The sequence below is a fragment of the Anopheles marshallii genome, chromosome 2 (genome assembly GCF_943734725.1).
Source record: "Anopheles marshallii chromosome 2, idAnoMarsDA_429_01, whole genome shotgun sequence".
NCBI lineage: Eukaryota > Metazoa > Arthropoda > Insecta > Diptera > Culicidae > Anopheles > Anopheles marshallii.
In genome coordinates this window covers 54,133,504-54,143,472 of record NC_071326.1, presented here as the reverse complement: position 1 = coordinate 54,143,472, position 9,969 = coordinate 54,133,504, and positions in this window count along the sequence as shown.

Below are 9,969 nucleotides of genomic sequence, written 5' to 3'. Positions count from 1 at the left end.
AGTATCATTCAGGCCTCCTAGACTATGACAAGGAACCTGCGATTGACACGAGAAATTTCAGGTAACTAGCTCAAGGTCTCGTCGAAACCGGTTTTGGCCAATTTTTAAGCCCCGGAGTTGAATTTTTTTCAAAACTTCTTATTTTTTTTCGCTTAGAAAGCTTTAAAAAGTATCATTCAGGCCTCCTAGACTATGACAAGGAACCTGCGATTGAGACGAGAAATTTCAGGTAACTAGCTCCGGGTCTCGCCGAAACCGGGTTTTGGCCAATTTTTGAGCTCTGGAGTTGAACTTTTTTCAAAAATTCAAAATCTATTTTTCGTTCAGAAAGCTCCAAAAAGTATCATTCAGGCCTCCTAGACTATGACAAGGAACCTGCGATTGACACAATAAATTTCACGCACCTGGCTCAAGGTCTCGCCGATACCGGTTTTGGCCAATTTTCAAGCCCCGCAGTTTAATGTTTTTCAAAAATTCTAAAAATTGTCTAAAATTCCAAATTTATTTTTCGTTCAGAAAGCTTCAAAAAGTATCATTCAGGCCTCCTAGACTATGACAAGGAACCTGCGATTGACACAATAAATTTCAGGTAGCTAGCTCCGGGTCTCGCCGAAACCGGTTTTGGCCAATTTTTAAGTCCCGGATTAGAGTTTTTTCAAAAATTCAAAATAAATTCAAGAATGCAAACATTTGTTTTCGCTCAGTAAGCTTCAAAAAGTATCATTCAGGCCTCTTATACTATGACAAGGATGCGATTATCAAACAAAATTTCAGGTACCTAGATCCGGGTCTCGCCGAAACCGGGTTTTGTCCAATTTTTAAGCCGCGGAGTTGATTTTTTTTCAAAAACTCTTATATTTTTTCGCTTGGAAAGCTTCAAAAAGTATCATTCAGGCCTCCTAGACTATGACAGGAACCTGCGATTCACACAATAAATTTCAGGTACCTAGCTCCGGGTCTCGCCGATACCGGTTGTGGCCAATTTTTAAGCCCCGGAGTTGAATGTTTTTCAAAAATTGAATAAAATGTCAAAAATTCAAAATTTATTTTTCGTTCAGAATGCTCCAAAAAGTATCATTCAGGCCTCCTAGACTAGGAACCCGCGGTTATCACAAAAAATTTCACGTACTTAGCTCCGGGTCTCGCCGAAACCGGTTTTGGCCAATTCTTAAGCCCCGGAGTTGAATGTTTTTCAAAAATTAAAAAAAAATCCAAAAATTCCATATTTATTTTTCGCTCAGAAAGCTTCAAAAAGTATCATTCAGGCCTCCTAGACTATGACAAGGAACCTGCGATTGACACAATAAATTTCAGGTAGCTAGCTCCGGGTTTCGAAGAAACCGGTTTTTGGCCAATTTTTGAGCTCCGGAGTTGATTTTTTTTCAAAAATTCAAAAAAAATTCAAAAATTCTAAATTTTTTTTTCGCTCAGAAAGCTTCAAAATGTATCATTCAGGCCTCCTAGACTATGACAAGGAACCTGCGATTATCAATCAAAATTTCAGATACCTAGATCCGGGTCTCGCCGAAACCGGTTTGTGGCTAATGTTTAAGCCCCGGAGTTGAAATTTTTTTCAAAAATTTCAAAAAAAATTCCAAAAATTCCATATTTATTTTTCGCTCAGAAAGCTTCAATAAGTATCATTCAGGCCTCCTAGACTATGACAAGGAACCTGCGATTGACACAATAAATTTCAGGTAGCTAGCTCCGGGTTTCGAAGAAACCGGTTTTTGGCCAATTTTTGAGCTCCGGAGTTGATTTTTTTTCAAAAATTCAAAAAAAATTCAAAAATTCTAAATTTTTTTTTCGCTCAGAAAGCTTCAAAATGTATCATTCAGGCCTCCTAGACTATGACAAGGAACCTGCGATTATCAATCAAAATTTCAGATACCTAGATCCGGGTCTCGCCGAATCCGGTTTGTGGCTAATGTTTAAGCCCCGAAGTTGATTTTTTTTCAAAAATTTCAAAAAAAAATTAAAAATTCAAAATTTATTTTTTGCTCAGAAAGCTCCAAAAAGTATCATTCAGGCCTCCTAGACTATGACAAGGAACCTGCGATTGAGACGAGAAATTTCAGGTACCTAGCTCCGGGTCTCGCCGAAACCGGGTTTTGGCCAATTTTTAAGCCCCGGTGTTGAATTTTTTTCAAAAATTCTTATATTTTTTCGCTTAGAAAGCTTCAAAATGTATCATTCAGGCCTCCTAGATTATGACAAGGAACCTGCGATTGACACGAGAAATTTCAGGCAGCTAGCTCCGGGTCTCGCCGATACTGGTTTTGGCCAATTTTTAAGCCCCGGAGTTGAATTCTTTTCAAAAATTCTAAAAAATCTAAAATTCCAAATTTATTTTTCGTTCAGAAAGCTTCAAAAAGTATCATTCAGGCCTCCTAGACTATGACAAGGAACCTGCGATTGAAACAATAAATTTCACGCACCTAGCTCCGGGTTTCCAAGAATAAATTTCACGCACCTAGCTTCCGGTTTTTGGCCAATTTTTGAGCTCCGGAGTTGATTTTTTTTCAAAAATTCAAAAAAAATTCAAAAATTCTAAATTTTTGTTTCGCTTGAAGAGCTTCAAAAAGTATCATTCAGGCCTCCTAGACTATGACAAGGAACCTGCGATTATCAATCAAAATTTCAGATACCTAGATCCGGGTCTCGCCGAATCCGGTTTGTGGCTAATGTTTAAGCCCCGAAGTTGATTTTTTTTCAAAAATTTCAAAAAAAATTCCAAAAATTCCATAATTATTTATCACTCAGAAAGCTTCAATAAGTATCATTCAGGCCTCCTAGACTATGACAAGGAACCTGCGATTCACACGAGAAATTTCAGGTAACTAGCTCCGGGTCACGTCGAAACCGGTTTTGGCCAATTTTTAAGCCCCGGAGTTGAATTTTTTTCAAAACTTCTTTTTTTTTTTCGCTTAGAAAGCTTTAAAAAGTATCATTCAGGCCTCCTAGACTATGACAAGGAACCTGCGATTCACACAATAAATTTCAGGTACCTAGCTTCGGGTCTCGCCGATACCGGTTGTGGCCAATTTTTAAGCCCCGGAGTTGAATTTTTTTCAAAACTTCTTTTTTTTTTCGCTTAGAAAGCTTCAATAAGTATCATTCAGGCCTCCTAGACTATGACAAGGAACCTGCGATTGAGACGAGAAATTTCAGGTACCTAGCTCAGGGTCGCGCCGAAGCCGGGTTTTGGCCAATTTTTAAGCCCCGGTGTTGAATTTTTTCCAAAAATTCTTATATTTTTTCGCTTAGAAAGCTTCAAAAAGTATCATTCAGGCCTCCTAGACTATGACAAGGAACCTGCGATTGACACGAGAAATTTCAGGCAGCTAGCTCCGGGTCTCGCCGATACCGGTTTTGGCCAATTTTTAAGCCCCGGAGTTGAATTCTTTTCAAAAATTCAAAAAAAATCGAAAATTCCAAATTTATTTTTCGTTCAGAAAGCTTCAAAAAGTATCATTCAGGCCTCCTAGACTATGACAAGGAACCTGCGATTGACACGAGAAATTTCAGATACCTAGCTCCGGGTCTCGCCGAAACCGGTTTTGGCCAATTTTTAAGCCCCGGAGTTGAATTTTTTTCAAAAATTCTTATATTTTTTCGCTTAGAAAGCTTCAAAAAGTATTATTCAGGCCTCCTAGACTATGACAAGGAACCTGCGATTGACACGAGAAATTTCAGATACCTAGCTCCGGGTCTCGCCGAAACCGGTTTTGGCCAATTTTTAAGCCCCGGAGTTGAATTTTTTTCAAAAATTCTTATATTTTTTCGCTTAGAAAGCTTCAAAAAGTATCATTCAGGCCTCCTAGACTATGACAAGGAACCTGCGATTGACACGAGAAATTTCAGGTACCTAGCTCCGGGTCTCGCCGATACCGGTTTTGGCCAATTTTTAAGCCCCGGAGTTGAATTTTTTTCAAAAATTCAAAAAAAATTTAAAAATTCCAAATTTATTTTTTGTTCAGAAAGCTTCGAAAAGTATCATTCAGGCCTCCTAGACTATGACAAGGAACCTGCGATTGACACAATAAATTTCAGGTAGCTAGCTCCGGGTTTCGAAGAAACCGGGTTTTGGCCAATTTTTGAGCTCTGGAGTTGAACTTTTTTCAAAAATTCAAAATCTATTTTTTGGTTCAGAAAGCTCCAAAAAGTATCATTCAGGCCTCCTAGACTATGACAAGGAACCTGCGATTGACACAATAAATTTCACGCACCTGGCTCAAGGTCTCGCCGATACCGGTTTTGGCCAATTTTCAAGCCCCGCAGTTGAATGTTTTTCAAAAATTCTAAAAATTGTCTAAAATTCCAAATTTATTTTTCGTTCAGAAAGCTTCAAAAAGTATCATTCAGGCCTCCTAGACTATGACAAGGAACCTGCGATTGACACAATAAATTTCAGGTAGCTAGCTCCGGGTCTCGCCGAAACCGGTTTTGGCCAATTTTTAAGTCCCGGATTAGAGTTTTTTCAAAAATTCAAAATAAATTCAAGAATGCAAACATTTGTTTTCGCTCAGTAAGCTTCAAAAAGTATCATTCAGGCCTCTTATACTATGACAAGGATGCGATTATCAAACAAAATTTCAGGTACCTAGATCCGGGTCTCGCCGAAACCGGGTTTTGTCCAATTTTTAAGCCGCGGAGTTGATTTTTTTCAAAAACTCTTATTTTTTTTTCGCTTGGAAAGCTTCAAAAAGTATCATTCAGGCCTCCTAGACTATGACAGGAACCTGCGATTCACACAATAAATTTCAGGTACCTAGCTCCGGGTCTCGCCGATACCGGTTGTGGCCAAGTTTTAAGCCCCGGAGTTGAATGTTTTTCAAAAATTCAATAAAATGTCAAAAATTCAAAATTTATTTTTCGTTCAGAATGCTCCAAAAAGTATCATTCAGGCCTCCTAGACTAGGAACCCGCGGTTATCACAAAAAATTTCACGTACTTAGCTCCGGGTCTCGCCGAAACCGGTTTTGGCCAATTCTTAAGCCCCGGAGTTGAATGTTTTTCAAAAATTAAAAAAAAATCCAAAAATTCCATATTTATTTTTCGCTCAGAAAGCTTCAAAAAGTATCATTCAGGCCTCCTAGACTATGACAAGGAACCTGCGATTGACACAATAAATTTCAGGTAGCTAGCTCCGGGTCTCGCCGAAACCGGTTTTTGGTCAATTCTTAAGCCCCGGAGTGTAACTTTTTTCATAAATTCAAAAAAAATTCAAAAATTCTAAATTTATTTTTCGCTCACAAAGCTTTAAAAAGTATTATTCAGGCTTCCAATACTATGACAAGGAACCTGCGATTGACACAATAAATTTCAGGTAGCTAGCTCCGGGTTTCGAAGAAACCGGTTTTTGGCCAATTTTTGAGCTCCGGAGTTGATTTTTTTTCAAAAATTCAAAAAAAATTCAAAAATTCTAAATTTTTTTTTCGCTCAGAAAGCTTCAAAATGTATCATTCAGGCCTCCTAGACTATGACAAGGAACCTGCGATTATCAATCAAAATTTCAGATACCTAGATCCGGGTCTCGCCGAAACCGGTTTGTGGCTAATGTTTAAGCCCCGGAGTTGAAATTTTTTTCAAAAATTTCAAAAAAAATTCCAAAAATTCCATATTTATTTTTCGCTCAGAAAGCTTCAATAAGTATCATTCAGGCCTCCTAGACTATGACAAGGAACCTGCGATTGACACAATAAATTTCAGGTAGCTAGCTCCGGGTTTCGAAGAAACCGGTTTTTGGCCAATTTTTGAGCTCTGGAGTTGATTTTTTTTCAAAAATTCAAAAAAAATTCAAAAATTCTAAATTTTTTTTTCGCTCAGAAAGCTTCAAAATGTATCATTCAGGCCTCCTAGACTATGACAAGGAACCTGCGATTATCAATCAAAATTTCAGATACCTAGATCCGGGTCTCGCCGATACCGGTTTGTGGCTAATGTTTAAGCCCCGAAGTTGATTTTTTTTCAAAAATTTCAAAAAAAAATTAAAAATTCAAAATTTATTTTTTGCTCAGAAAGCTCCAAAAAGTATCATTCAGGCCTCCTAGACTATGACAAGGAACCTGCGATTGAGACGAGAAATTTCAGGTACCTAGCTCCGGGTCTCGCCGAAACCGGGTTTTGGCCAATTTTTAAGCCCCGGTGTTGAATTTTTTTCAAAAATTCTTATATTTTTTCGCTTAGAAAGCTTCAAAATGTATCATTCAGGCCTCCTAGACTATGACAAGGAACCTGCGATTGACACGAGAAATTTCAGGCAGCTAGCTCCGGGTCTCGCCGATACTGGTTTTGGCCAATTTTTAAGCCCCGGAGTTGAATTCTTTTCAAAAATTCTAAAAAATCTAAAATTCCAAATTTATTTTTCGTTCAGAAAGCTTCAAAAAGTATCATTCAGGCCTCCTAGACTATGACAAGGAACCTGCGATTGAAACAATAAATTTCACGCACCTAGCTCCGGGTTTCCAAGAATAAATTTCACGCACCTAGCTTCCGGTTTTTGGCCAATTTTTGAGCTCCGGAGTTGATTTTTTTTCAAAAATTCAAAAAAAATTCAAAAATTCTAAATTTTTGTTTCGCTTGAAGAGCTTCAAAAAGTATCATTCAGGCCTCCTAGACTATGACAAGGAACCTGCGATTATCAATCAAAATTTCAGATACCTAGATCCGGGTCTCGCCGAAACCGGTTTGTGGCTAATGTTTAAGCCCCGAAGTTGATTTTTTTTCAAAAATTTCAAAAAAAATTCCAAAAATTCCATAATTATTTATCACTCAGAAAGCTTCAATAAGTATCATTCAGGCCTCCTAGACTATGACAAGGAACCTGCGATTCACACGAGAAATTTCAGGTAACTAGCTCCGGGTCTCGTCGAAACCGGTTTTGGCCAATTTTTAAGCCCCGGAGTTGAATTTTTTTCAAAACTTCTTTTTTTTTTTTCGCTTAGAAAGCTTTAAAAAGTATCATTCAGGCCTCCTAGACTATGACAAGGAACCTGCGATTGAGACGAGAAATTTCAGGTAACTAGCTCCGGGTCTCGCCGAAACCGGTTTTGGCCAATTTTTGAGCTCTGGAGTTGAACTTTTTTCAAAAATTCTAAATTTTTGTTTCACTTAGAAAGCTTCAAAAAGTATCATTCAGGCCTCCTATACTATGACAAGGAACCTGCGATTCACACAATAAATTTCAGGTACCTAGCTTCGGGTCTCGCCGATACCGGTTGTGGCCAATTTTTAAGCCCCGGAGTTGAATGTTTTTCAACAATTCAAAATATATGTCAAAAATGCAAACATTTGTTTTCGCTCAGTAAGCTTCAAAAAGTATCATTCAGGCCTCCTATACTATGACAAGGATGCGATTATCAAACAAAATTTCAGGTACCTAGATCCGGGTCTCGCCGAAACCGGGTTTTGTAAAATTTTTAAGCCGCGGAGTTGATTTTTTTTTCAAAAACACATTTTTTTTTTTCGCTCAGAAAGCTTCAAAAAGCATCATTCGGGCCTCCTAGACTATGACAAGGAACCTGCGATTATCACAAAAAATTTCAGGTACCTAGCTGCGGGTCTCGCCGATACCGGTTTTGGCCAATTTTTAAGCCCCGGAGTTGAATTTTTTTCAAAAATTCTAAAAAATATCAAAAATTGAAAATTCTTTTTTTCGCTCAGAAAGCCTCAAAAAGTATCATTCGGGCCTCCTAGACTATGACAAGGAACCTGCGATTATCACAAAAAATTTCAGGTACCTAGCTGCGGGTCTCGCCGATACCGGTTTTGGCCAATTTTGAAGCCCCGGAGTTGAATTTTTTTCAAAAATTCTAAAAAATATCAAAAATTGAAAATTTTTTTTTTCGCTCAGAAAGCCTCAAAAAGTATCATTCGGGCCTCCTAGACTATGACAAGGAACCTGCGATTATCACAAAAAATTTCAGGTACCTAGCTTCGGGTCTCGCCGATACCGGTTTTGGCCAATTTTTAAGCTTCGGAGTTGAATTTTTTTCAAAAATTCTAAAAAATTTCAAAAATTGAAAATTTTTTTTTTCGCTCAGAAAGCCTAAAAAAGTATCATTCAGGCCTCCTAGACTATGACAAGGAACCTGCGATTATCACAAAAAATTTCAGGTACCTAGCTGCGGGTCTCGCCGATACCGGTTTTGGCCAAGTTTTAAGCCCCGGAGTTGAATTTTTTTCAAAAATTCTAAAAAATATCAAAAATGGAAATTTTTTTTTTTCGCTCAGAAAGCCTCAAAAAGTATCATTCGGGCCTCCTAGACTTTGACAAGGAACCTGCGATTATCACAAAAAATTTCAGGTACCTAGCTTCGGGTCTCGCCGAAACCGGTTTTTGCCAATTTTTAAGCCCCGGAGTTGAATTTTTTTCATAAATTCTAAAAAATTTCGAAAATTGAAATTTTTTTTCGCTCAGAAAGCCTCAAAAAGTATCATTCGGGCCTCCTAGACTATGACAAGGAACCTGCGATTATCACAAAAAATTTCAGGTACCTAGCTTCGGGTCTCGCCGATACCGGTTTTGGCCAAGTTTTAAGCCCCGGAGTTGAATTTTTTTCAAAACTTCTAAAAAATATCAAAAATTGAAAATTTTTTTTTTCGCTCAGAAAGCCTCAAAAAGTATCATTCGGGCCTCCTAGACTTAGACAAGGAACCTGCGATTATCACAAAAAATTTCAGGTACCTAGCTTCGGGTCTCGCCGATACCGGTTTTGGCCAATTTTTAAGCCCCGGAGTTGAATTTTTTTCAAAAATTTAAAAAAATTTCGAAAATTGAAATTTTTTTTTCGCTCAGAAAGCCTCAAAAAGTATCATTCGGGCCTCCTAGACTATGACAAGGAACCTGCGATTATCACACAAAATTTCAGGTACCTAGCTTCGGGTCTCGCCGATACCGGTTTTGGCCAATTTTTAAGCTTCGGAGTTGAATTTTTTTCAAAAATTCTAAAAAATTTCAAAAATTGAAAATTTTTTTTTCGCTCAGAAAGCCTCAAAAAGTATCATTCGGGCCTCCTAGACTATGACAAGGAACCTGCGATTATCACAAAAAATTTCAGGTACCTAGCTTCGGGTCTCGCCGATACCGGTTTTGGCCAATTTTTAAGCCCCGGAGTTGATTTGTTTTCAAAAATTCTAAAAAATTTCAAAAATTGAAATTTTTTTTTTTTGCTCAGAAAGCCTCAAAAAGTATCATTCGGGCCTCCTAGACTATGACAAGGAACCTGCGATTATCACAAAAAATTTCAGGTACCTAGCTCCGGGTCTCGCCGATACCGGTTTTGGCCAATTTTTAAGCCCCGGAGTTGAATTTTTTTCAAAAATTCTAAAAAATTTCAAAAATTGAAAATTTTTTTTTTCGCTCAGAAAGCCTCAAAAAGTATCATTCGGGCCTCCTAGACTATGACAAGGAACCTGCGATTATCACAAAAAATTTCAGGTACCTAGCTCCGGGTCTCGCCGATACCGGTTTTGGCCAATTTTTAAGCCCCGGAGTTGATTTTTTTTCAAAAATTCTAAAAAATTTCAAAAATTGAAATTTTTTTTTTTCGCTCAGAAAGCCTCAAAAAGTATCATTCGGGCCTCCTAGACTATGACAAGGAACCTGCGATTATCACAAAAAATTTCAGGTACCTAGCTTCGGCTCTCGCCGATACCGGTTTTGGCCAAGTTTTAAGCCCCGGAGTTGATTTTTTACAAAAATTCTAAAAAATTTCAAAAATTGAACATTTTTTTTTCGCTCAGAAAGCTTCAAAAAGTATCATTTTGGCCTCCTAGACTATGACAAGAAACCTGCGATTATCACAAAAAAATTCTGGTACCTAGCTCCGGGTCTCGCCGATACCGGTTTTGGCCAATTTTTAAGCCCCGGAGTTGAATTTTTTTCAAAAATTCTAAAAACTTTCAAAAATTGAAAATTTTTTTTTCGCTCAGAAAGCTTCAAAAAGTATCATTCGGGCCTCCTAG